At 36.7% G+C, this 25,730-nt stretch overlaps 1 long non-coding RNA gene across 1 annotated transcript in view; it reads right to left on the bottom strand.

Moving 5' to 3' along the window:
* The window catches only part of LOC139082066 (uncharacterized), a 217,722-nt gene extending 192,392 nt beyond the window's left edge, over positions 1-25,330 (bottom strand). The window contains exon 1 of the long non-coding RNA XR_011537772.1: positions 25,047-25,330. This is a non-coding gene — a long non-coding RNA (uncharacterized lncRNA). The remainder of the gene's footprint in view (positions 1-25,046) is intronic.
* Positions 25,331-25,730: the final 400 nt, after the last annotated feature.

Genomic DNA, 25,730 nt, shown 5'->3' with positions numbered 1-25,730 from the left:
ATTATATGGTGACATTAGATTAAAACTTTACTTAAGGTAGCCTGAGTTTTAGAGAAAAAGTTACATTTAAGAGGAGACCCAGAGAAAATGTAGTAGATAATAGTCGTCGTTAGGTTCCATCCTGCCACACACCGTTATGTTCCCTCCCATGTCCACGTTAAGAAAGAAGTTCCCAAAAAATGTTTTATCGAGGGAACTGTGAAGGGTGTCTAGTATTTCCACATGCGTCTTGCTCTGGGCTACACTTCACCGGTCAAGCTTGAATGAAGTGCAGTATATTTGCCTTAATTTGCAGATGGCCAAGGCTCCTGGCAGCTTGCCTTCATCCTCTCTGCCTGTCCTGGTGTCTCTGTCAGATTTGGGATATAACAACAGTCTGCAGAATTTCATATTTATCTTACTAGAGAAAGTTCTGAAGGTACTAATATTTAAAGCAGTGTTTCCCAACTTTTCCCAAGTCATGGCACTTACAGAAAATGATAGTATTTGTACACTACAATAAAGAGATAAGGCAGTATGTGTCCAGAAATAACTAGCTGGGGGAGGAGAGGGGTTCAGGCATCCTAAGTCATGCCCCACAAGCCTGGAATGCCTGGGTCAGTATCTACACACACCAAGAACCCAGCACAGAATCTGCCAGGGAGATGCTGCCTTCAAGGGTGTGGATGATTCGTGTGTTCCCTTGGAAACATAAGTAAGATTCTAAGGTCCTCATGGTATCATTAGCTTTTATGTGATGAAATAGGGGACCATGAGTCAATATTATTTATTAAGAAGTAACACTCTTGTATTGCTAATTATATTTTATCCATTATTTAAATAATTTTGACCGCTATGAAAACATCTTATAAACAAACCATTCACTGTAGCCTTACTTTCATCTCTTAATTCTCTGAGGACTTGGCATGAATGTAGGTAGGGTGAAATATACTTCCTCGCAGATACTTGCTGTGCACACATATTGCCTTGGACAGATCCCACCCCCTTTGTGTGCCAAGTTCTCCCACATTAAATGCGAACAATTATAACTGTAATGCAAAAGATAGTTATGATTTTTCTAGAAGTTTGAAAAGTCGGTAGCACAGATAAGTTGATGCTCATTAAATATTAGCTCACTTTCTCTCCATAGAAGAGAACTATTATTATCAGCAGTTAAATTCCCATATCTGTTATCTTACTTTACTCTTTTTTTTCTCTTTTTTTCCTGCATTCTGCTGTCCTCTGTCACCAGCCTCTGCCTCCTTGCCTTGTTTTCTATTTGTAGATTGTCTCCTGCCTTCCTCCTTATCATGCTCTTACTGCCTTCTCTCTTAAAACTGAAGCAAGGAGGGAGAAAGGGGGCTTGGATAGGAATGAACAGGTAATGTGGTCATTTAATTCAATTCAACTCACAGCTCTCATAAGTTACTATCCCAATCATTTAAAGTAATAATAAAGAAGAAAAAAATCATCTTTTATCAGGCAATTTCTGTGTTCAAGTCCTGCACTGTTTAATCTCTCAGTTTTCATCAACAGCCACCCTTTGGATCAGTGGCTGTCAACCTTCACACCACTTTGCCATGTCAGAAAAAGCCAACACAAACCCATTAGCAGGAACAGTTCATGCAAGTAGTGAGTCTCATTAAGAGAAAGAGGACCAGATGGTAGGTGTTCAAGTAATATTCACTTATCGTGTTAATGTTTTAAATATCCACCAATACAAGTGCCTGAGGATGCAAAACTGAGCTATGCTATGGATTCACAAATCAGATACAAACCTATTGCTCCAGACCTAAAAAAAAAAATCAAGGTCAACTTAAAATAAACTTAAAAGAAAGATATTAAATATTTACAACTTCTTTCTTTTATATTTTTGTTCCATTATCATGTGTGATAGAGGGGAAACACAGAATGTATTTAAAGTGTGCAAATGTTCTCTGAGCTCTCCTAGACTAATCACCAAAAAAAAAAGTTGACAATAAAAGTGTGGTAGAGGCAGCAAGAATCGGCATACCAGTAAAGTTTCCAAAACTGGATGGTTTCTACAAAGAATTTTGAGGCTGGGATACATCTCCAAGCACTTTCCGAAATGCTTACTCTCGTAGTTCAGATACGATGACCTTAGTTGAACAGAGCAGGGAGCATACCATCTTAGCAAGCTTGTAAACAAAAAATGTCAAAATGGTTTGGAAAGGCAATAACACTAACCATCTGAAACTGCCACTGATATAAAGCAGTGTAGAAGTTGGAGAACATATGACTCATTTCATAGTCATCTCAGTAATAGCTTTGTCCAAAAGCACTACTTGTAGCTCTTAAAATAATAATTATCGTTGTTATTCTCCATGATGCCATCACTCACAGGATCCCAGACATGGTAAGTCTTGTGGGGAAAGGGGTTTCTGAAGGAGTTGCCGGGTCCTCAACCATACTAATGAACTTTCAGAGAATTTGCCTATGAGATCTGAGGCACTCTGTAAAGATATAATAGTAATAAGACCCACAAGTCAAGAAGCATAATATTGTCAAAGACTCCAATTTTATTTCCTTTCTGAGAAAAATGAGGTCAGATGGATCTATTGTCATCTTAGAAGGAAAAAGTGTGCATTTCATAAAATTATATTAACTTCTCTATATTAGTATGTATATTAATATTGCTCAATATCTCTAGCTTAGAAATTTCTGATTCATTTATATTTTTATAGTAATAAGATTAAATACGATTCTGAAGAGTATTGTTCTAATAAGACTAGGTTTGTCTGGGGGCAAGATGGCTTAATGTGCAACAATGGGTGATACTATTCACATAGAATTCAATGTGAAAACTGCCCCCTGGAGAGAGGCAGCAAGGTGGCCCTGGATGAAAAGAAAAGAGGCAGAAAGGAGAGGGAAGAAAGAGAGGCAATAAGAATTATTGAAGAAATATCCTTCTAGGCAAATTTTCACTAGCAAAATGTGTGATCATTGGGGGTTGTTAGGAAAGGAAGAAAGTACATTTAAAGTGAAAATCATTGACCCATCAATTTGAAAAGCAAAAGTCCACAATGAAAGGGAGAAAGAAAGAGAGAGAATGGGAAACAGAAGTAGAGAACAGACATCAGAACTTCCTGGTTATCCCTCTAGCTTCCTCAATAAATTAGAATAATAAAAGCTCCCATTATCCTGAATACTCTTCATCAAAGGGCCAACAGAAGACAAATCCCTAACTAAATAACCTTCACCAGAATTATCAGCAAAATGGGCAGGAACTGAAGCAGAGAGTATTGGTTAGAGGAGGAAGAAGGCATTGAGACAAAAACACACTGGCTAGTTTTATGTTGTAAAAAGTAGAAACAGTAAGAGACTTGGAGGAAGGAAGGAGGAAGACAAAAGTAGACAAGTTTTCTGAGGGCAGCAGGATAAGGGAGTCCGTTCTGCACACAACGCATCATATCGTGCCTTTCTGTAGCAAAAGAAAATCATTTGCTTGACCTGCCTGACTTGTTGCTACCATCAATAGTCATCATTACCCTCAGCAGCAGCGGCAGGATAGTTACTCCCTCTGTGTTCCTGTACTGTACTAAACACTGCATAGAGATGATTCTGCTTCATTCTTCAAGCACCTTCGTAAGGGTATAGCATCATCCTGCTATTTTTCCCATTTTTACAGGTGAAGAAATCAAGTCTCAGAAAGTGGGAGGTAATATTTACAACTTTTCGTTGACTGCTTAGAATTGATAAAATGCTACACCCACACATTCAAATTCTTAAAGATTAAAATTAACCTCCATCCTGCCTGATTCAAGTTGATGGAATTCTACGCTCCCTACCTGCATAGCAATTTTAGCATGTAAGCTTTTACAAGATGTTGCATTTTATCTGCTTCATTGACCGTTATTCTGTAATAATTATATTGCAACGCCACTCCATGTCAATGAGCCAGACAATTAACATGCCAACTGTAAATATTTACTTTGAATAAAACTTCATTAATATCCTCAATAACGATAAAACTTCTAGGTGAACATTAGGACAATATTGCAGTTGACTTTAGGAGGCCATCATTTGAATATATGCATCTAATGCTGTAGCCAAATCATTTACTCTTGAGTGACTCAAAGAAACTCCTCATTTTGTTTAAAAATCTACTGGAAAAGTAGACATGTGGTTGGAATTGAGAAAGATTATAACTTATTAGTAACCACACCGATAGACACATTCATACATATTGATTCTTTCTTGCTGGAACAGACACTTAGATTTTGAACAAGTGTATATACCTATTTAAATACTTTTATTTTCCTGTTTAGGAGGTATGCAGCACAAATGATATTTGAGATCCTGATCCCTCTGTACACGAGTTTTTTCTTTGGTGATCTAATGTGCTTGGTCAAATGATAAAGTTGAATTATAGAGCCCCAAATCTCTGTGTCAGAAGGTCAGAAGGTACTTGTTTAAAAAAAAAAAAAGAGCTATTCACAGTTGAAAGCAGTAATATATTCAGATCCACATTGTGGCAAGATTGGATTGATATTCACCAATTCTACTTTCTTTTTCTCAGAAAAAAGGGAAGAATAAATATTCCCATGTCCCCTATAGTTGGATTAGGTACAAGTGACCAGGTTTTGGCCAGTGACATGGAGAGGGAAACAATATGCCATCATTTTCATGCTTGTTTCATAAAATCCAATGCATGAGCATCCATGAAGGCAGCCATGGAGACCATGTGTTGAAGATGGCAGTAGCACAAGCTGAAGGAGAGCAACCTCAACTGCATTGGACAGAGATTTAAGAAAGAAACTAACCCTTATCTCCTAAGCTACTGAGATTCCACAGCTTGTTTACCACATGCCATAATTTAGCCCAACCTGACTAATTGAGAAAGTGGTACTGGCAGTGGGGACTACTGTCATCAAACTTTTAAGATGTGGCAGTGCAGCAGGCAGCAAAGAAGCTGATATCACAGGCTGGAAATGCGGTGATCTAAGTCGTGCAGTGGGAAAACAGGTTGCAAAACTGTTATCAATGATAACTTGATAGACAGACTGTACAACCTACGAAGTCAGAAACTCTAGAGGAAGAGGGTGGAAAACAATCATATCATTAGTGTATCTGGCTAATATAGGTTGCGTTTGGGAAGGCATTACATGAAAGAGATAAGCCCAGGCAAGAATTGGCTGGTTTGGAACACTCCAAAATACTATTTATATCAGGAGTCATACTTCAGTGAACTAACAGTATCTCCAAATTTTCACAGGGTCATTATATCTTTAAACATTAAGGACTGACACTGTCTTCCTTAAATCCAATAGCCAAAGGTCGATAAACCAGACCCATTCATATTGGGTGGTAGAGGGGCAAAGGCTGGGGGTGGAGAGAAAGAAAGGAATTAACACAGCCGTTATCCCAAGCTTTCAGAAAACCCTTTCTGAGTGAATGGGTTAGAAACTGTTTTTGCTCTAGATAATCATATAGTCTCGTTTTTTATAGCATTATGGCCTCTCCTAAATTTCAAAGGAATACTTTTGACAGGTTAGTGAATTTTCACATCTAGAAGGAAAATAAGAAAAACCATTGTCTTATTACTTTCTTCTTAAAGCAGAAAGAATATAAATTCAAACGCAATATTCAAATTCCCTTGAAAAACTAACTATAGATCTGGGGTGGAGGGACTTGGAGAGAATGATCTGGTACTCATTTCAGAGAGCTGAACTTAATTTTCTACTTTGGGAGGCAACACATGATAGTCATTGTTTAGCATCATTCCACTTAGGCCTCAAAAATCTCCATAAAAGGAAACTTATGGGGAATTTATGTGCCTCACATTATGCCAGAGTTCTGAAAAGAGTGAGCTTGGACTTGGTGACCAGTAGAGTTTCCTTCTTGTCCAAAGAGGAATAGCCTTGGTCATCATCTAAATCACATGAAAAGCAATGAGAACCTCGTCAGGAGCAGAGCCAAACAAATCATGGAGGTGCCATTTGGCAATGCTATAAGCTGGGAGGGGGGTGAAAATTGCCATGAGCTGCTCCTGAAGAGGCTACCAAGCCAGAGAAAAACATTGAGTTGACAGAGTAGGAGGCTTACTGAAATAAGAACACAGATTTATGGGCTCTAAAACGGATTCTTCCCCTGACCAGACTGGGACAAGTCACACCTTCATTTAGGACTTCAGTCTCCTCTTCTAAAAATGAGGGAGTTGGGCTTAATCATGGATGGCCAACACAAAAACCTACCAGGATCCAGCAGCTAGTCTATTGGATCGACCCAGGCCGAGTGGGGACCGTGGCTACGTGAAGAATGCGTGCCCTTCCAAGGGGCAGCTGCTATTCAACTCCAGCTGATTAATGGTATGTAGGAATACAGGCCCAGTGCTGCCAAATCTCCAATTTTTTAAGAGACACTAGAAATCAGGGATTTTTATGGAAAATTTTCCATTTCTAAGTGTTCACACCTAATTCGACTTTTTAAGCAATCTATTGCCGTGGTGTGGTACAGCTTGGTGACTACATTTGTCCCCCATACAGTCAGAACACTACCTCTGAATTAAGTAATTTCTAAGTCTCCTTCTATCTTTGAAGATAAATTTAAACTAATTGCTCAATAAATGACATTTTATTTTCTCTATCTATAATCCACTTTCTCTTATTTTCAAAATGTTTGGGAATGAACTCCCATACACTCTGCTTGCGCCCTCAAGATTTGGCTGCCTCCCTACCTCCACTGAAGCTGTGCCCCTGATGTTATCCACGATCTCCTACAAACTCGAAAGGCAGTTGCCTCGCCTTCATTCTTCACCAATTTGTAGCAACTCAAGCTGTTAACAGCACCTCTTCTTGAAAGCCAGCCTTTTGTGTTTTTTCACGTGTTTCTAATCACCTTGTCCCAGATTCTTTTGCTGCCTCCTTTTTTCCTTCCGTTTGCTAAATGTGGGTGTTCCCGGAGACTCAGTACCAGCCCTCTATTATTCTCTTCAAGTTCTCATCCTAAGAGCTCACCTGTAACTTCAGCTTCAAACATCACTAGATTCAATCACACACAAACGCCTCTCCCGAGGAGCTCCCACTCTCCATTTCCAATGGCTGTTTGAACATTTCTACTTGAACTGTATTGCTCATTCCTCAAGTTTAACATGTTTCAAAATTATTATTTTCTCCAAAATGTCTTCCTTATGTTCCTCTTGCTATTAAAGATCTCCCACCATTCCTCCGGTTACTCTGAGTTAAAATCTTCGTTATCTTTGACTCCCTGGACTCACTGCCACATTCAATCATCCATTCACCATATTGGGAACACTCTCCTCTATCTTTTCTTTTTTTTAAAGATTTTATTTTTTTCCTTTTTCTCCCCTAAAGCCCCCCAGTACATAGTTGTATATTCTTCATTGTGGGTCCTTCTAGTTGTGGCATGTGGGACGTTGCCTCAGCGTGGTCTGATGAGCAGTGCCATGCCAGCGCCCAGGATTCGAACCAACGAAACACTGGGCCGCCTGCAGCGGAGCACGCGAACTTAACCTCTCAGCCACAAGGCCAGCCCCTACTCGCCTCTATCGTTTTAAGGAAGGTTCTAACACTTACTCATTCGGTGTTAAATACACCACTTGCATTCTTCTGCTTCCTCACTCCAATCCGTATTAGGCACTGCCGCCACATTATCACTTGCATCATGTCATATCCTCGCTTCCATTGCCCAGTTGGATAAATCCCAACTTCCTGCATCCGGCATTCAGAGTTCACTGTTTTGCACTTAACCATCTTCCCCATCCTCTCAATACCAGTCTAATCACTTTTCCCCAAAGACTATATTTTGTTTGTGCTTAGAATGTCTTCCTCTGTAATTTCTACTTGTCCAAATCCTACCCATTCTTCAAAGCCCAGCTCAATTTACATCTTCTTCAAAAAGCTTTTTAAATTACCTAAGCCAAAGTATCCAAACTCAAAGAAATGTTTTCAGCTCTGCTTCATTAGCACATGAAGAAGGACTCTCAGACATTAGCTGCTAAAAGCTTTGCAGTCTTGCCTTTCACATGTGGGTCTAAAATTAAGTAGGTGTGTGGTATGAAATAGGGACCCAATGTATTCCTTTTTTGCACGGATACATAATTTTTCCTAGCGCTACTGACGTCTATCCTTTCCCTACTGTTATAAATTAAGGCATCACATATGTCAGAGTTGGTTTTTAGGCCGGCAAGTCTACCTTATTGGACTATTTATCAGTTCTTCCACCAATTTCATACTGGTTCAGTTAACATAGGTTTATACTAAGCCTTGATATCCAGAGATCATCCTATTCTAGGCACTTCCATATAAATTTCCATACAGACTTTTGTGTCAACTTTTCAAGTACTCATCTCTCCACCTCCTTCCAAAAAAAACAACTCATTTTTTGGGATTTTCCATTGTTATCTCTTTGAATTTTGGATCAACTTACCTCTTACTTTATTTTTCTCTTTTTTTTTTCTGTCTGACTAGGCATTATTCTGCATGCTTTAGGTTTAATTTTCTGTTCTTTCTAGTTTCTGAAGAAAATTTTGAGCATTGATATAAACTCCTTGTTTTTAATGTAAGAACTTAATGCTATAAATTTCCTTTTATTCATTTCCTTTTATTAATTTATATACTTAGGTACATCCCCAATTGTTGATATGTCATATTTTCTTATTCATTCTATTCCAGATATTTTCTGATTTCCCTTGTGATTTCCTCTTTGACTCCTGGCTTATTTAGAAGTATGTTGTTTCATCACATATTTTGTAATTTTCCAGATATCTTTCTATTATTGATTTCTAGTATAATCCTTGAGCGGTCAGAGAACATACTTTATAAGATTTGAATTCTTCAAAACTTCAGATTTGTTTTACGGCCCAGAATATGGTCTACTTTAATGAACGTTAAATGCCAATTAAATTGGTTAATAGTGTTTATATCTCCTATATTCTTACTTATTTTCTCACTACTTGATTCATTGATTACTAAGAGAGAAGTATTGACGTCTCCAGCGGTAATTATGGCTTTTTCTATTCCTATCAGTTTTGCTTCATGTATTTTGAAGTCTTGCTGTGCTTTAAATACGCATTTAAAATTATTATGTCTTCTTCATGAATTGACATCTTTATCAATACGTAATGTCCCCCTTAATCCTGGGTATTTCTTGGGTGAAGTTTATTTTGTCTGATTTTAGTGTAGCTACTCCACTCTCTTTTGATTTGGGTTTTTATGGTATATCTTTTCCCATCTTTTTACTTTTAAAAGATCTATGTCTTTATATTAAAGGAGTTTATTTTAGACAGTATACAGCTGCGTTTTGTATTATTATCTAATAGAATTTGTCTTATCTGACAATCTCTGCCTTTTAATCAGCGTATTTAGATAATTTTTAAGATAATTATTGATATAGTGAGTTTAAATCTACCACTTTTCTAGTTGTTTTCTCTCTCCTGGATGTCCGTTTTTCCCTTTTCTTCAACCATTTAGATTAACTGTGCATTTGTTATTATTTAATTTTTTTCTCCACAGTTGGCTTATTAGCCATACCCCCTTCTTAAAATTTAGTGGTTGCTCTAAAGGTGACACTGTCCATCTTTAACTTGTCCTAGTCTGCTTTAAAATAATGTTTTTACTTCACATATTGTATAAGAACCTTACAACAATATATTTCCAGTTCCTCCCTCCTATAATTTGTATTTTGGTTTTCTTGCATTTTATTTTTACATATATTATAAACCTACAGTATATTTTCACTATTTTTACTTTAAACTGTCAATTTTCTTTTAGAGTGATTAAAAACATGTAAAAGTGTATCTTTTATTTACCTTTATTTTTAACATTATTGGCACTCTTTTTTTTTTTGAAATCTAAGTTTCTTTTTTTTTTTTTAAGGATTGGCAGCTGGGCTAACAACTGTTGCCAATCTTTTTTATTTTTTTTCTACTTTATCTCCCCAAACCCCCCCTATACACAGCTGTATATCCTAGTTGCAGGTCCTTCCACTTGTGAGATGTGGGATGCCGCCTCAACGTGGCCTGACGAGCAGTGCCATGTCCGCGCCCAGGATCCGAACCCTGGGCCACCACAGCAGAGCGCTCGAACTTAACCACTCAGCCACAGAGCCGGCCCCTAAGTTTCTACCTAATATCATACTCCTTCTACAGGAAGAACTTTCTTTAATATTTCCTATAGGGCAGCTCTACTGGCAATGAATTCTCTCATATTTTGGTTTGAAACTTTTGTACAAAAAAAAAATCTTTAGCCTTCATTTTTCAAAAGCTATTTTCACTGGCATAAAATTCTGAGTTGATGGTTTTTTTCTTTCAGTACTTTAAAGACGTCACTCCATTGCCTTCTGGCTTTCATAGTTTCTAACAAGAAGCCTACTATAATTTTTTTTTGTTTATTTGAACTTGTAAAATATCTTCATCTCTGGCTGTCTTCATGATTCTCTCTTTATCTTTGATTACTACAGTATTTCAAAATTTCTTTTTATTTGACTTTTTTTATTGTTTTATGGAAGGAGTGCTTATCCTGCTTGCAGTTCTCTGAGCTTCTTGGATTTATGGTTTGACATCTTTCATGGTTTTTGGAGAGTTCTCAAGCTTTATTTCTCCAAATATTTCTTTTGCCTTTATTCTCTGCTAGGACTCTAACACACATATTTTAAACCATTTAATACTGTCTCACAACTTTTGGATGTTCCTTTTTTGTTGTTTATTTTAAGCACTCATTTTTTTCCACGTTGTATTTCAGTTTGGATAATTTCTATTTTCAGTTTGGATAACTTCTATAATTTTTCTTGATTTATCTTCAAGTTCACTCATTCTTTCCTCAGCTATATCAAGCCTATTGATAAATTTGTCAAAGGAACTCTTCAATTCTAATTTCCGTTGTTTAATTGTTTATAACAATTGTACAATTTTTAATTGTTTATAATCTGTTCTTATAGTTTCATCTTTCTTCTTAAGTTTTCCATCTATACATGCACATGGTGCACCTTTCCCAGTAGATCTTTTAACATAATTGTTATAATTATTTAAAGTTCTTGCCAGATTGTTCTAACATCTTGGAATTGTTCCAACATCGCTGCATCTTGATTTTTTGATTCCCTTATCCCTTGACAATGGGTTGTATTTTCTTGCTTGTTTGATTATCTTGTGATTTTTTTTTAAATGAATGTCTGTCATTATAGGTAGGACAATACAGGTTGAGGTAACGCATATTTATGCCCCTCCTCTGTTAGGCATTTGCATGAGAGGTTGAGTTAATCTAGTCAAAAAATGAACTGTGTCTGGGTTCACTTCAGTGCACCACAGGCCTCAAATTCCTCTAGTAGGGGGCTGCAATTGCCTTGTGCTTAGTTTAGGACTAGAGCACCAGGCAATTTTTCTCAGTGTCCGTGCTTCACCCTCAGCTTTCAGCCATTGCTACATACCTATCCCACAGAGGAAGCCTCTCTCCACACTCTTGCCGCACGCCCCGCTGTAGACTGCTATTGCTTGATACTCAGTGCTAGGCATGGGGAAGAGATTTCTCTTTTCCTAGTTCAGCCTTGGTCTTAGGCAGGCCCTGTGTTCCTGGAACTTGAAGTGGAGCTTTTTCATTAGTTCTGCCTACCTTCCCATGACAGTCAAACTCTGCATTGTGTCTGTGGCTTATCTGGGCCTGAAGTTTCCTGCCTTCCCCTGTGGTATCTGACCACTGTTTGGTAGCACTATGGGATACAGAACCCAGGCTGCTTTCCTGTTCTCCCACAGCAGAGGAGTTTTTTCTTTCTACTCTTTTCCTAGCCAAAATGGTTCTTGTGCCCTGTGAATAACAGTGTTTGCTGCTTGTCTTCAGTGGGTTAAGGTTTTTTATTCATAGAAGAGAAAGGACCAGGAAAGGAAAGGCTTTGAGTTTTCCCCTGAAGTTCCATATTGCCTCCTGCATGCCTGTGCTCCAAGGAGGAGTGGTCTCTGCAGTCTCCTGTCCTTTCCTCATGAGCATCCAGCACAGGCGAACAGAAAAATTCTTGCTAGTGAGTGAGAACCCATTCATTTCAAGCTGGCATACCAATTACCCTCAGCCTTGATTAATTGGTTAAAATTTTAGCTGAAGTATTCCAACTTGTCTCTTCCTTATATGGCACTTGTCTCTTCCTCTAGAAGTTGAGACAGTTCATATTCCATAGACTTGTCACTCTTTGGAATTTAGGTTACTGCGTGACCTCAGCTCTCTAGTGGGCTCAAGAAAAGTTATGCTTTTAGAGTGTTTATGACTTTTTCTCCTTGTTAAGGTGGGTGGGAGTGGTATTCTTTCCAGCATTTTATATCCTGGGTGAAAGTAGAAACTGCTAAGTTACTTTTATTTTTAATACCTGGCACTTGTTTAGTTCTTCAGGCCATGACAGACTATAGATAACTTTGCATTTAAGATTCTCAGGTATCCTGCACCATTACACAGAAAAAGTAATTCTTGTCACAACATTTAAGTTCAGATGTTCATAATCCAAGAACTTGCTTTCCTAATGACCCCTTAAAAATAATAATAATGCTTCCTAACAATCAGAATGTTTATCAAGAAAGAACATAGAACGCATTTCCATTGAAAGTAACTCTACCTTATCATAATACTAACTAATACACAAGAGATACAATATTCAGTAAAATGTGGCTTAGCCTAAACAAAGACAGCATATAAAATATAATTTTACAAGGACCTTGGCTTAAGTTAGTCTCATCAATAAGATAGTCCCATCATATGTAACCTGAGGGTTCACAATAACATGATTTCAAGTCAGATTTGTTTAGTTTGTCCTTCTCGAAAGTAGGACAAGACCAGTTTGTTTTCAAGGTTCCACCAGAGTTGTGAGTTTCCTACTTATAGACTTCCTTATATTTAAAAATATAATACTGGGGCTGGCCTGGTGGGGTAGTGGTTGGGTTAGCACACTCTACTTCAGCAGCCCAGGGTTCGTGGGTTCGGATCCCAGGCGTGGACCTACACACTGCTCATCAAGCCATGCTGTGGCAGAATCCCACATGCAAAATGGAGGAAGATTAGCACAGATGTTAGCTCAGTGACAATCTTCCTCAAGCAAAAAGAGGAAGATTGGCAACAGATGTTAGCTCAGGGCCAATCTTTCTCACCAAAAAAATATATATCTATAATACTATTCATAAATATTTGTGATAGCTATTATTCTCCATTCTTCTCTGTACATCCAAAGGCTTAGATAACAAATAGCACCTAGCCACATTTTAGTTTTATTTGTTCAACAAAAATATACTGAGTACCTACTATAAGCTATGTGTTAGGGATAAAATGTTGAAAAGTTGTTGTCCATATCTTCAAGAAATTTACAATTTCTGTGAGACATATGTTAAGATGATACAATGTGATCACTCCTAACAAGGAGGCATAGTCAATAGGAACAATAGAGCAATAGAAACATGGAGTAATAAAAGATAGGAAAGAATAAGGATTAACGTGGTAAATCTACCAATCCTAATGACTATGGTCAAAGCACATTAAAATTAGTGATTAACATGAATGAACTATTAAAGGAGTGGAAAATAGAGGCCAAGGCACAAAACACAATATAAATGTATCAAACTAACAATATTACTCCACTGAGTTACAAATGACAACTACACTTTAAAACAGAGACAGTAATTGGTAAATGTGTAACAGTGGAAATAATCATAGGGGATTATAAGAAGTCAAAAAGAAATAAATCCAGGATTTATTTAGAACACTAAACAAATCCAAAAATCCCTCGACTTTAAAAGCAGTGTAAATCTCGAGTGACTAGAAGTTGGAAACCTTTGAAAAAACTGGAAAAAAAAAATCATCTGACTAAAGCATGTTCTGCAGAGAAGCACCACAAAGGAAATAAGAGACCTGTACTTTTATGAGCCAAGCCAAATTAGCTGTGCTGTTCTCTCCATAGTCAACAAGCGAATTCCTGAGGGGCTACAAGAAAGCGTACACTATATGAACTAGAAAAGTATTTTCACCTTAAATTGCAAACCAAATCTGTCCTGAAGTGACATTTAATTTCTTTTCATTTGCCATAATTACAAAGACAAAAGCTCCTAGTGTTGCTTTGGAATAGATTCCAGATAAATTAAATCTTTTACTATTTTGTCTTTATCTCTAAGTTTTAACCATCCATTATAAAAACATTGCATCTTAACAATGAATTTAAAATATGTGTTTCCTTTTGTTTATAATTTCCCCTCCAAGACAATATCTATAACACAAAGTTCCCAGAAGTAGAGAGCTTTATTAAAATGTAGCCAATAGAAGCCAAAATGGAAGGCTTCACTAAAATTCCTATCAGATGTAGAGTTTTCATGCTCTCTCTTCACGAAAAGCAAGGGCCCAGGGACTCCCCTGATCATGACTTTCAAACAAACAAATGAGCACCTTCTGTCATCATGGCTCCTCTGGACATGTAGCAGAGAATCAACAGCATCTTCCTGGAGCATGTTTGATCACATCATCATATTTGAAATCTAATGGGGTCAAGCTGAAGTCAAAGGCCTGGTGGTAGGCCAGCAGCCTGATTGAAACCAGTCTAATACTCTTTCATTTGACAAATTATTGAGGACCTACTCTCTGCCAAGCACTCTGATGGATGCTTGGGATACATTAGTGAACAAAACCAAAATACTTACATTTGATGGCTCCTACATTCTATGATAAGGGAAATGCCCACAAGGGCCATAACCAACTACAAAGTGAAAGGGACTCAATAATAATAATAGGTAACAAGTATTAGGTACTGATTACACACTGAGTCCTCTTCTTCTTAGAGCTTTACATGTATCAATGATGGGTAAATTCTATTAGGATCCTGATGCACTTTGCAGAATGTTTAAACATAGAATTTAGCCCTGTAGCAGTATCAGGCTGGGCCTACAACTTAGTCATGATAATCAGCAATCCAGCACCAAAGAACTGCAGAGATGAGAGCCTTCAGTTTTAAAAAACAAAATACAATATCCTAGTTTTGCTTTTGGCTTGCTCAGCACTTGGATTTCCCTCTGATTTTACTTTAACAATTAAAAGTAACCTAATTCTGGCAACTAGAAATGCAAATCAAGAAATTCTTGGGACATAGGAAGCATCTTGTAGCACTAAGGGAGAATAATACTGGATGTGCAGAAGAAAACTTCAGCTCATGAACTGAAGGCATATTGCTCTGTAATAACAAGATCATATGATATGGTAACCATGAGAAAACAAAATTACACAAGAGAAACCTCCTGAATAAATATTTTGCATCTCAGCCAAAATTCAACAAAAAAGAATTTCAACTCATTTCAGAAGTTTGCTGTGGAGGCTTGAGTCTTAGCCAAGAGTCCTGCCTGTGACTTTGTAGCCATCAAGAGGGTCTGGCAGAGTACCTGGCACATACAGTACAGAAGAGCAGCCTCTTGACAAATCTGGTTGAACTGAGCTGAACTTTCAAATTAAGAAAGACTCTGTGGGTCTCTCGTGTCCACATGTCTCATAGTGAGTAAGAAAACTTCTACTTCTCATTCCTGATTGTCTAGGAAGATAAATTCAGACAACTTGGAGGAAAAGTCTTGTTATTTGTGAGTTTCGTACTTTGTGCATAAAGGTGTAACATCATCACTAGGTGAAGGAGACATTGTGTCCTGCGCGAAGAGTCTACTCTAAGCCAGGGATCTTAGAGGATTAACTTGTCTGGTCTCAAATTTTTACAGACTATGAACATCGTAAACTAATTTGGATTACTGGGATCTGTCCCCAGACTCAAAATAAACTGAAAACTTCCTTTCCTCGGAATAGGGCTGAACCAAAAGAAAGTTTTAAACGCTGCAGAGTTTGGAAATAGGACACTGATCTTTTTCATCCAATAGATTAGATACCCCTAAATCTATGACTGGATCGTCCAGGTTGACCACAGAATTTAGGACGTTAATCAGTCCTCTGAAACCCTGCCTTCAGCAGCAGCCCTTCCATTTCCTCAACTCCAGCTAAGTTTCAGTTCAGAGTCAACTAATTGTTTTTCTCTTTCTTTCAGTCAGACTTCACGTGCTTTGAAGACAGTCTAAGAAATAGTCTAAGGATGGGATTTGTAGTTTGTTTCCAATGAAATAAAACCTATTTATTCTTTCTTACTGGTTTAGCTTATAAATGGTTTTCAAAAGTTGTTAGATGTACATAAATGTTAATTAATCTAATTGGTTGGTAAAATAATACTGACTCAGCTCACATCAGCTTTGCCACCACCTCTGCCTCTTGCTTCTCATATAATAGAGAAAATAGAGCTAGCAGTATATATGATCCAAACATTCTCCCCTACAACACAGATGCTAAAAGAGAAAATAAATATTGATGCTAAAATGTAGAAAAGGGGGTATTACATTTTTTCATAAGAACCATATGATTTGTTTTTCGATACTGTTTAATTTCATGGTTGAAACTAGCATTGAAATACACCAACATGTTTTCCATTTTAAAATAAAAAATTTTGACCTGAGTTCTGTTAGATGGCTGCCTTGAAGTAGCTGAATTATTGAAAATAGCCTTAACGTAGTCTTCCATGAAGTATGCATGACTTTACAAGTTTGAATACATTTATTTATAAGTTAACATTTTAAAAGTTTGTGTGCATGGAATATTTACCTCTAAATATTTATGTGTGTATTTTCCCATTAAGTCAGGAGATAGTCAGGAATGAAGAACTCAATACAGTGTATTCTCAATACAGTAGACATATTCAAATCTCAAATTTAAAAAAAAAAGGGATTAACCAAATATCCTAATCCTTGTGTTTTTTTAACCATTTTGTTGACATATGATTGACTTTTAAAAAGCTGTACGTATTTAATTTATACAGCTTCATGAGTTTGGAGGTAAGTATACGCCCATGAACTATGACCACAATCTATGCCATAAACTTACCCATCATCCCCAAAAGTTTCTTCCCACCCTCTTTATTTATTAATAATACTATTTCATGTGATAAGAACACAACATAAGATCTCCCCTCTTAGCAAATGTTTAAGTATATAATATAGTATTGTTAGTTATAGGCTGTACGCTATACAGTAGATTTCTATTTCTTTGCTGTATTTAGCGGTCTTTTGTTTTTAGATCATCCCTTCCAATTAAAGGAAACTTCCAATATTAAGTACTTTATGAACCATACCAGAATTTATAGCCAACATACAGAGGAAAGCAGAGTGAAAAGTGGAGGCATCTTTTCATTCTTTGCAAGGCTTAATTTAGGCAAATTCCCAGTTCTTGTGTGTAATTATTTAGGCTTCTTGGAAATGTGCCTTCAATGGGATTAGGGGGAGAGGTTCCAGTTCCACTCTCTTTACAAAAAGAAAAAATGCTCTCATAGTTATTGGATTTGAAAGATATCAGGGAAGAAGCAGTTTGAAAAAAGGAGGACTTTTCATGCGCGTTTGTTCCAAGTGAAAAGTGAATATGATAAATCTGGTCGGAAGGATAAAATGGTTCCCGTCCACAGCCCTGACAATTGGTGCCATCAGGGATCAACTTCCAGATTTTCTGTTGGATTATCTGCGAGCTTTTGACTTAGAAAATATATTTTCCTTAAGAGCTGGTAGATATTCCTTAAGAAACATGATCTTTTGATGTTTTATTCTACCATTTTCTGGTTTAATAAATGAAGGGAGAAGCCCAACACAGTAAAACAAGGCCAAGGTAGACTTCGTGGAAACACAGAAAAAGGCAAGATGCAAAATTCCCAAAGGAAACCTTTGATGAGGCACACCATGCATTTCCCATATCTGCAACTTGTGTTTATTCTGCGACATAAATAAATACATCTGGTCAGCGTGATGGTGAGATCTTTGACTTTCATGTGTCCTGAAGTTTTTTTCTCTACTTTTAATCTTAAAATCATGGGAATACAGCTAGTTTCGTTTTAAATTATAATTCGCTTGCAATAAATCCCACACTTGGGAATCTGAGCTGAAGAGTTTATCATGTTCACAGCAAAGTACCGAATTCTTCTCTTCCTCTTTCCAATTTTCAAAGACACAGACATATTAAAGAGTTTCTCTTAAAAGGAAAAAAGTCTATATGAAAAGTTTTTATTTAAATTAACATAAAAATAACATACCATAAGCATAATGCCTGATGTATTATCATTTTTATATATTCACTCCATTGTTTTTATAAGTACACATTTTTAGCATTGTTATAATTATCAAATACATAGAATATTGTACACTCTTTTTCCCACATAACATTGATATTTTTCACATATACAATTTTTATTAGAAGCATAATATTCTACTAATTGACTTAAGCATTTTCTCATTTTGGACATATGTATTACCTTAAAATGTTTAACTTTAAACTTCTTTATGTATTTTCTGGACACTTTTCAGATCTAGTAATGTGATTCCGGGGCGACTTGCAGTAAAAATGTGTAAACATCTTCTGGATCTATTACTCTGATCCCTCTATCTACGTAAGTTTTTCTGTATTCTCTCAGACAATTAGTTTCATGGAATGTCAGTAGATGGTACACACCTCACACTAGCTCTGCCCAATATCCCGGGAATGTTTAAAATAAAGGACAAGCTCTCACACCAAAAAGTGATGATAAGAAATGTAAGCAACAGAAAAGATTAAACAGCATATGTTACATAAAGAAGTGTGGATTGTGCACAAACTTGAAGACAAGATGGCATTAGCCTAGAAAACCCAGTCACATCCCCCCATGTGACTCCTTAAGGTCAGTGCCATTTTGGTCCTGGCCTCAGTAGAACTCCTAGAATGTGCTGACTCTGGAAGGGTTTTCATCAGGGTGTGTTTTCACTCCTTGCCTTGGATCTCCGGACCCTGAATTCCAGATTTGAGCTGAAAAATCTTTACCACAGAATTAGTCCCTCCCAGTTTCTGTCTGCCAATATCCCAGGTGCTTGCAGCAACATCTGCTATGGTCGCTGCCTTCTGCAAATAGTTAGGTCATGCTGTCAACATAGGCCAAAAGTGAGAGGAAAAGTTTTAATTCAATGGAGGTTGGCATTTTTTTCCTCTCTCTTTTCTCTGGCTTTTTCCAGTGTTTACCAGAAGGATATTTCTTGATTCCACTGGGCTCCCTTTTTCCCACTGAATCATCAAAAGCTCTTCCTGCCCACTCAGTTCTCCTAACCTACACTTTTTAAACAGTGCATTCTTCCACCGCAGTAGAGTTACAATGGATACAAAACTGCTAATATGTTTTCCAAAAGAGATGCTCCAATTTGCACTGTCACCAGAAATGAGTGAAATTTTGTTTCACAACACTCGGTAACATTGACTTCTCTGAATTTTTCCTTATTTTAGTTTAACCTCAATAAATATTGCTAAGCATCTAAGATAGCCTCAGAATTCCTTCTGAAAATATACAGCAGCAATAATAAAATCTATGAATTATAGAGTGTCAATTATATGGCTGGCACTTCACATGCACTGTTTCGTTTATCCTTAAGCAACCCCAAACTATGAGTATTATTCATCCCTTTCAACCTATAAAAGTGAGGATCCAAAAGAGTAACTTGTCCACATCTGTAGCCTCAGTGGGAAGTGTGGGCATGATTGAAACCTACGTCTCTTTGAACTTAGCTACCTCAAGCTATCTATGCCATGCTAGCTCAAAGCTATAGGGCCATCAACGAGTGCATTTTCTATTCCTCATTCCTTTTCAGAATTACCTACTCACTATCACATTGTTCAAACAAAATCTCAAGGGCATAAATAACGAATTAAACTCTAGTTAACTAAACTCAACTACACTATTTTTCTAACCACAAATCTAAACCTCACTTGTTCTTTCAAAGGCAGCCAGCAAATTAAGTTACCTTGATATTATTCCAGGACTATGATGGATTCTTTGTTTGTTTCTGGCATCACTTAAGTGATTAATCTATTTGTTTAGTTCACTTGAAGTTTTTGTAAAATCCACAAGTTACAAATGTTAAACTAAATTCCAACCTTTTAGGACTCACAAAATGTTATTTGGGGAAAACATGACTTCTTGGGGTCAAATGGAGAGAGGAATTGTACGCTGTTCAACGTTTTTATGATACATGATCCTAATTTTTTCTGGATATCAAATCACTTATAAATGCTATTTTAATGATATCAGCTTAAATAAATTAGTGCTCATGTGCCACGCGGTAAAAATGTCTCCATGTCTGCACCTTCCTAGGCACATCTAGTTATAAAAAATTGGCTCAACCTCAAAGAGTGGGAGACCATGATGGCTGCAGTTTTAATTTGCAAAGGACTGGAACAGGCAGAGATTAAAATTCATCTTGAAGATAAAAACTGGAACAGACTCTGATAATTAGACCCATGTACTGGCTTCTAAAACCCATATCCACCTACACATAGAAAGTTTTAACTTTACTCTGTAAAAACATATATAGCCTCTATGAAAATGTTTGGAAATGATTTCAATGAGTTTAACTAAATTCGTAATAGTTGTAGTAGGATGGGTTTCTTTCCTCACATCCCAATGTCTCCGAAATAATGCATCGTGTATGAAATTTTACTCTATTTTTTAAGTCTTAGTTAACCTTCAAGGTTTTGCTCAAAGATCATCAGCTTCTTGAAAGTCCTTCTTTCTGCCTTTCTAATCCTTCACTGCCCCTTGCTTCACATTCTAGTAGAAATTATCTCTCCTTTCTCTGAATTCCCAAAACTTGTGAATATAACTCTTTTATAATAATTTATCACATTCTACCTAACATTAAAGTTATTTATGTATACTCTCACCTGCTGGGCCAGACTACAACTGTGTTGTACCCATGCCCAATGGGAGTCTACATAATTAAAATAATATGGTTAAAGTAAGATATGTTACTAATTTGAAAATTCAGAAATTTTTCAAAATTATAGTTTTTACTTAATATCGGAGGCTGGGACCAAATATATCCTGGTGCTTTCCAGACTCATAGTTCCACTTGACTTTTGCTCCCTATACAAAAATTTTAAACTATTATGATTTTATCAATTCTTTTCTCCTTGCTCTTTAAAAACCTTGCATCAAAAGTAATAATGAGGAACAGAGAAATGCATACCAACTCTATTCCTTTTTTACATTTGATTTTCTATAACAACACTAAAATTAGGTTTTACAGAGGGGAGAAAGATTGATTCACGCTGGCCAAAGTTATTTCCCTGAGGAACATAGGCTTCTTTCCATTAGGTGATCAGATGCAGGAAGAAGGGGACGAGCGATTCTTTACTCCAGAGATTTAGTTGAAACAGCAAGGCATGACCCAGAGCAAATGAGCAATTAAAACCCCAATGTGTAGTTCCTCCCCATTGCCCAGCAGCCAGCCATGGTTGAGCTTCCGTCCGTTAACGGAAGCCTGACTATTGATGCCATTGTCTAGGAAGCTATTGTTATTGTTCCCCAGGAGACAATGCCCTTGAACTTGCTTTTTGTTCTGTTTAATTGCTTAAAACTCCATAACTTTTCATAATCTATAAAAACACAGTGGCATCATTTGAAACCTCATTCTTTAAAATGTCTTTCAGGAAAAAGCAAAAAACTGTTGCATTCTTTTCTTTTTCATATCAAAAAGAGTTCAGGACAAAATCATCACCTTATTTAATAATAAAAACATCAACAAAAAGGATTTTTTTTAACTCAAAGCTATATAGTATGGACTAAATATACTCTTGGTATTTGCTATATACCAGGGTTGATTCTCTTAGTAGAACACTCACTATATAAAGATTATTTCCACTTCCAACGCCAAGATATACATGTTCGTTCTGTTCTCTCATTCTTTGTGACTTTTTCAAGGGTCAAATTGGATAGAAAGAATTCAAAGAAAGCAAGGCTAGAATGTATTTATTTAACTGTTCCAGGATTTTACTAGACTCTTTTTCACCCTTCCTTCCAGCTAGATTAGATTGTGAACGTATAATTAATCATTAGTTTGAAAAAATTTAGCAATAAAATAATTCTGTTTGAGTACTTTCCTGTCCAGAGAAAAATAGGCAGAAGTCACTTAAGAGCATACAGTTTAAACCAAATAATTGCTAATTCATCATAAGAAAACATCTACATATTTTTTTATTATCAGGTAATATTTTTCCTATTAAGTAAATTGATATTTAATCAATCATTACTTCAATTAAGTATACTCATTCTTTACTTAAAATAGGTGGTAAAGAATGGATCCATGACTGTTTGCCTAGGTTTAAGAGAAAGGAAGAGAGGAGAAAAAAAGAGGAAGAGAGGGAAGAAGGGAATGAAATAAAAGGAAAAGCAAATAATATTTATTAAACGTGTAAGTGTTAACAAGCAAGAAAATCAAGGTACCCATCTTGAATACCTTGGAGAAACAAAAAGCTTCACCACTATAAATTATTAAAAGAATGAAATAAATGCATGAATAAAGAAAAGTTTGTGAATCCTTTTGCAGATCAATGTTAAATTAGTTCAGGGAGGGTCTTGACACCTTCCTGATTGAATGGTGTAAAGAAAAAGTTGAAGCCACTCAACTACTGGTGGTGGTGGTGGTGGTTTTTTCCAAGTGTGTTGACAAATTTATCTGTTTAGCTAAAATTTTCAACTGCCAAGAAAGTATTCAATCTAAGACCTTGTGTTAGATTTGTTATTTTGTTATGTCTTTTCAGCATGTCCACTGCACTTCTAATAATAGAATCCTACTTTCCTTTGGAGAGCCCATTTCTTGTGATTCAGGTGGGATAAACCTGCCTATGGCCACTTGGTAATCCTATAACTCACAGCTGACCAATCAGAATGTTCCATCCCTATCCCAACCACAAAGATTGGATGAGAACACGATGTAATGAAAACCAGTCAGGATATGTGATCAGGCTTGACATGGTCTTCTTGTGAGCGAGTCTTTCTTCCTTTTAATCAAAATTCAAAAGAATATATTCTTGGGGCTTCCTTTCCTACCACATTGAGAACATGCCTGCCTGAGAAATAAACCAATAGGAAAATAAGGCAAAGGGATAGAGAAACTAAGCCCTAAGAACATTACTTGAAACCCTGAACCTACCTGTATCTGAAATTGATCCATCCTTGGATGGATGACTACAGATTCCAAAAAATTCCCCTTATTTTGCTTAAGGCAATTTGAGTTGGAGTTCCTCACTTGCGACCAATAGATTACTAGCTAATAAAAGTGTGTTGTTATTTTCTGAGTCACTGTAAGCTATTGCGCAGTATCTCTTTTTACTTTTAGGCAACTATCAGATAATATGAAGCAAGACAAAATGAAATGGTCAGAATCATTAAGGATAACTCAATTTTCTTTTCAACAATACTTTTGAGAGCCTGAAAAGAAAACCAATGCTCAATTTAATTCAACTATACTATCAAGGTAACTATCGTTTTCTACATAAACATTCGTTAAGTTCAAGTAAATTCTTTCTATATCATGCAACTTTAGAATAAAAAAAAGGAACTTAGAGTGCCTCTTCCCATCCTCATTTTAGACATAGGGAACCTGAAGTCTGACAATATTAAGTGAATTGTCCGAAATCATAGAGCTAGTTAGTGACAACGTTGGAATGAAAACAAGGTCTGCATTGATAATTTACCAAAAATTATAAAATTATACCTATTATAGTATGCACTTTATTCTGAGATGAAGTAACTAGAGAACTTACTAGAATATTATCATTTAAAAAAATTGGAAATTAGCTTAGTAAAGCGCCTAAGTGACTCTGCTTGTTTATCCTTTGGGGTATCCATTAATCCTTCTGAAATGAGGATGTACTAAATGAGCCAAAATTCCATTAAACACACACGATGATAAATGACCTGAAATGATCTCTTCATAATGCTTTTGTGTTTTCTTTATAAATAACTACCAGAAAAGGGTAAAAATAATGATATTCTAACAGGAACTGGTAAATTCTATTAGATATGAAGGCTGAATTATACTCTGAGTGAAAAAGCGCTGATTTAAAAAAATGGTTTTCTTTTGGATAAGGATGGCTCATCTTTCTTCCTCTGAGTTGATAGGCCATATCCAATAATAACTAAATCCAGGAACCAGGAACCCAACAATATACTTACAGAATTCTAACAATCAAACAGCATTTTTGACCAAGTTATTAGATATTCTTTGGTTGGATCAGGAAATTTTTTCCTGTATATCCTTATTCCATATTTTTAAAAGTGGAGAACTCCTATTACTACTTCAATAAACATAATTACTGTAAAATGCTTAATATTCATGTGCGTTTTTAAACCAACTCTAACTTCAGCCAAGAAATCCTACTAAACCAAAAGCGAACTAAGTATTTTCTTTCGGAATTGTTACATAGTTACGTAGAGGAAATTTGTAGCCCTAGAAAGTAAACAAACAAAGAAATGTGGTACACCCAAACTGGCCACAAGCAAATGAAGAAAGTCAATGGGATAGAAAGAATTTTAAAAGCTAAATTAATATTCATTTAAAAGCCTCTTCTCCTGCAATTTTTTTAACTATTTTATTTTAAAATAGCTATTATTGATTAATATTTTGTCACAATCTATTTCTAGTAGGGTAAACTAATTCAAAATGAGTTATTACTTTTGCTTCATACTGGCAAAAAGTAAATGCAATTTCCTAATAAAATGTTATAATAAACTTTAAACATACTTCAAATAGCTAGACTTTGAAGAAGGAATAAAACAGTGAACATCATGCCCGTAGAATTATAATAACTAACCACAATCACACCGGTTTTCTCTATCAGTGAGGTATTTGCTGCTATAACGATTAATCAGCCTTTGTAAAATCGCTAGATTGGGCTCTTTGCAATAGTTTCTCTTCCTTAAAGTCTGACCAGAACACTCCTAGCAGACAGGCAGATGAGAATGCTATCCTCCGAAGTCGGCCTGGGTTCCCATATCTGATATCCCAGCTTTGCTGCCTCCCTCCCTACTGGCGAGCTAATGAATCATCTCCTCTCTCTACTTCCTATCCGGCCTCTTTGCCTCTAACTCCCAGGAAGTTTACAAATACTATTCATAACTTCAAAATACACAAGCAGACTTCCCTCACTTTTAAACCACCAACTCTCTCTTCACAGAAGGCTAAAATCATTTAATCCACCGACTGTTCAACTCACCGGGGTGATCAAGGAAAGCTGGTAAGCAGCTATTTCAATGTGCTCCGTGTACAGGTCCTTCTCACTGGTTAGTACCATTTATGTTCGTGTACAAAACCACAAGCAGGATATAACCCTGGTGCTTTTCACACGGTGCCTCCTAGGACCCTGCCTCGAGGACAGTTGTCCTGCCTCATTCCTGCTCAGAATCTTGTTGCTGCAGCCTTCCACGGTGCGGTAGACATTGGGGAGCTCAGGGTCAGCCAGACTTTGGACAACTGCTGATTGTTACACAGGGCCCTGAACTGCAAGAAACAAAGATAGTCCAAAGGGGAGATTTTTACAAAAAATTTTAAAGAGACCACAGGCTTTTCTCTCATTGGCAAAATGCTATTATAAATCAGAGAGGTGAAATCTGAAGGCTTGCTGCGTCCAGTGACTCCACTTTAATGTCAACATACTGTTTTGCTACTGCCCCTCTTTTTTTTTTTTCTAAGAGTAAATTTTCCCATACACTGTAGTTTTAAAGTGCAAATAAATACAAGACCCAGTCCCTGTTTGGATTCAGTGTTTTCAGTTGGAACCAGTGCCTTACAGATTATGACATGCAGCACACAGAAAATGAGATTAGAAAAGGTGCTGTGGCTATGGGGTTGTCCCCGGGCTGTAGAAGGCAAGGAACACCCTTCATTATTCTTCCTCTCA

The sequence above is a fragment of the Equus przewalskii genome, chromosome 2, assembly GCF_037783145.1.
Source record: "Equus przewalskii isolate Varuska chromosome 2, EquPr2, whole genome shotgun sequence".
In the NCBI taxonomy this organism is placed as follows: domain Eukaryota; kingdom Metazoa; phylum Chordata; class Mammalia; order Perissodactyla; family Equidae; genus Equus; species Equus przewalskii.
Note: the sequence above shows the minus strand (reverse complement) of the source record. Positions and strands in the feature narration are given on the sequence as shown.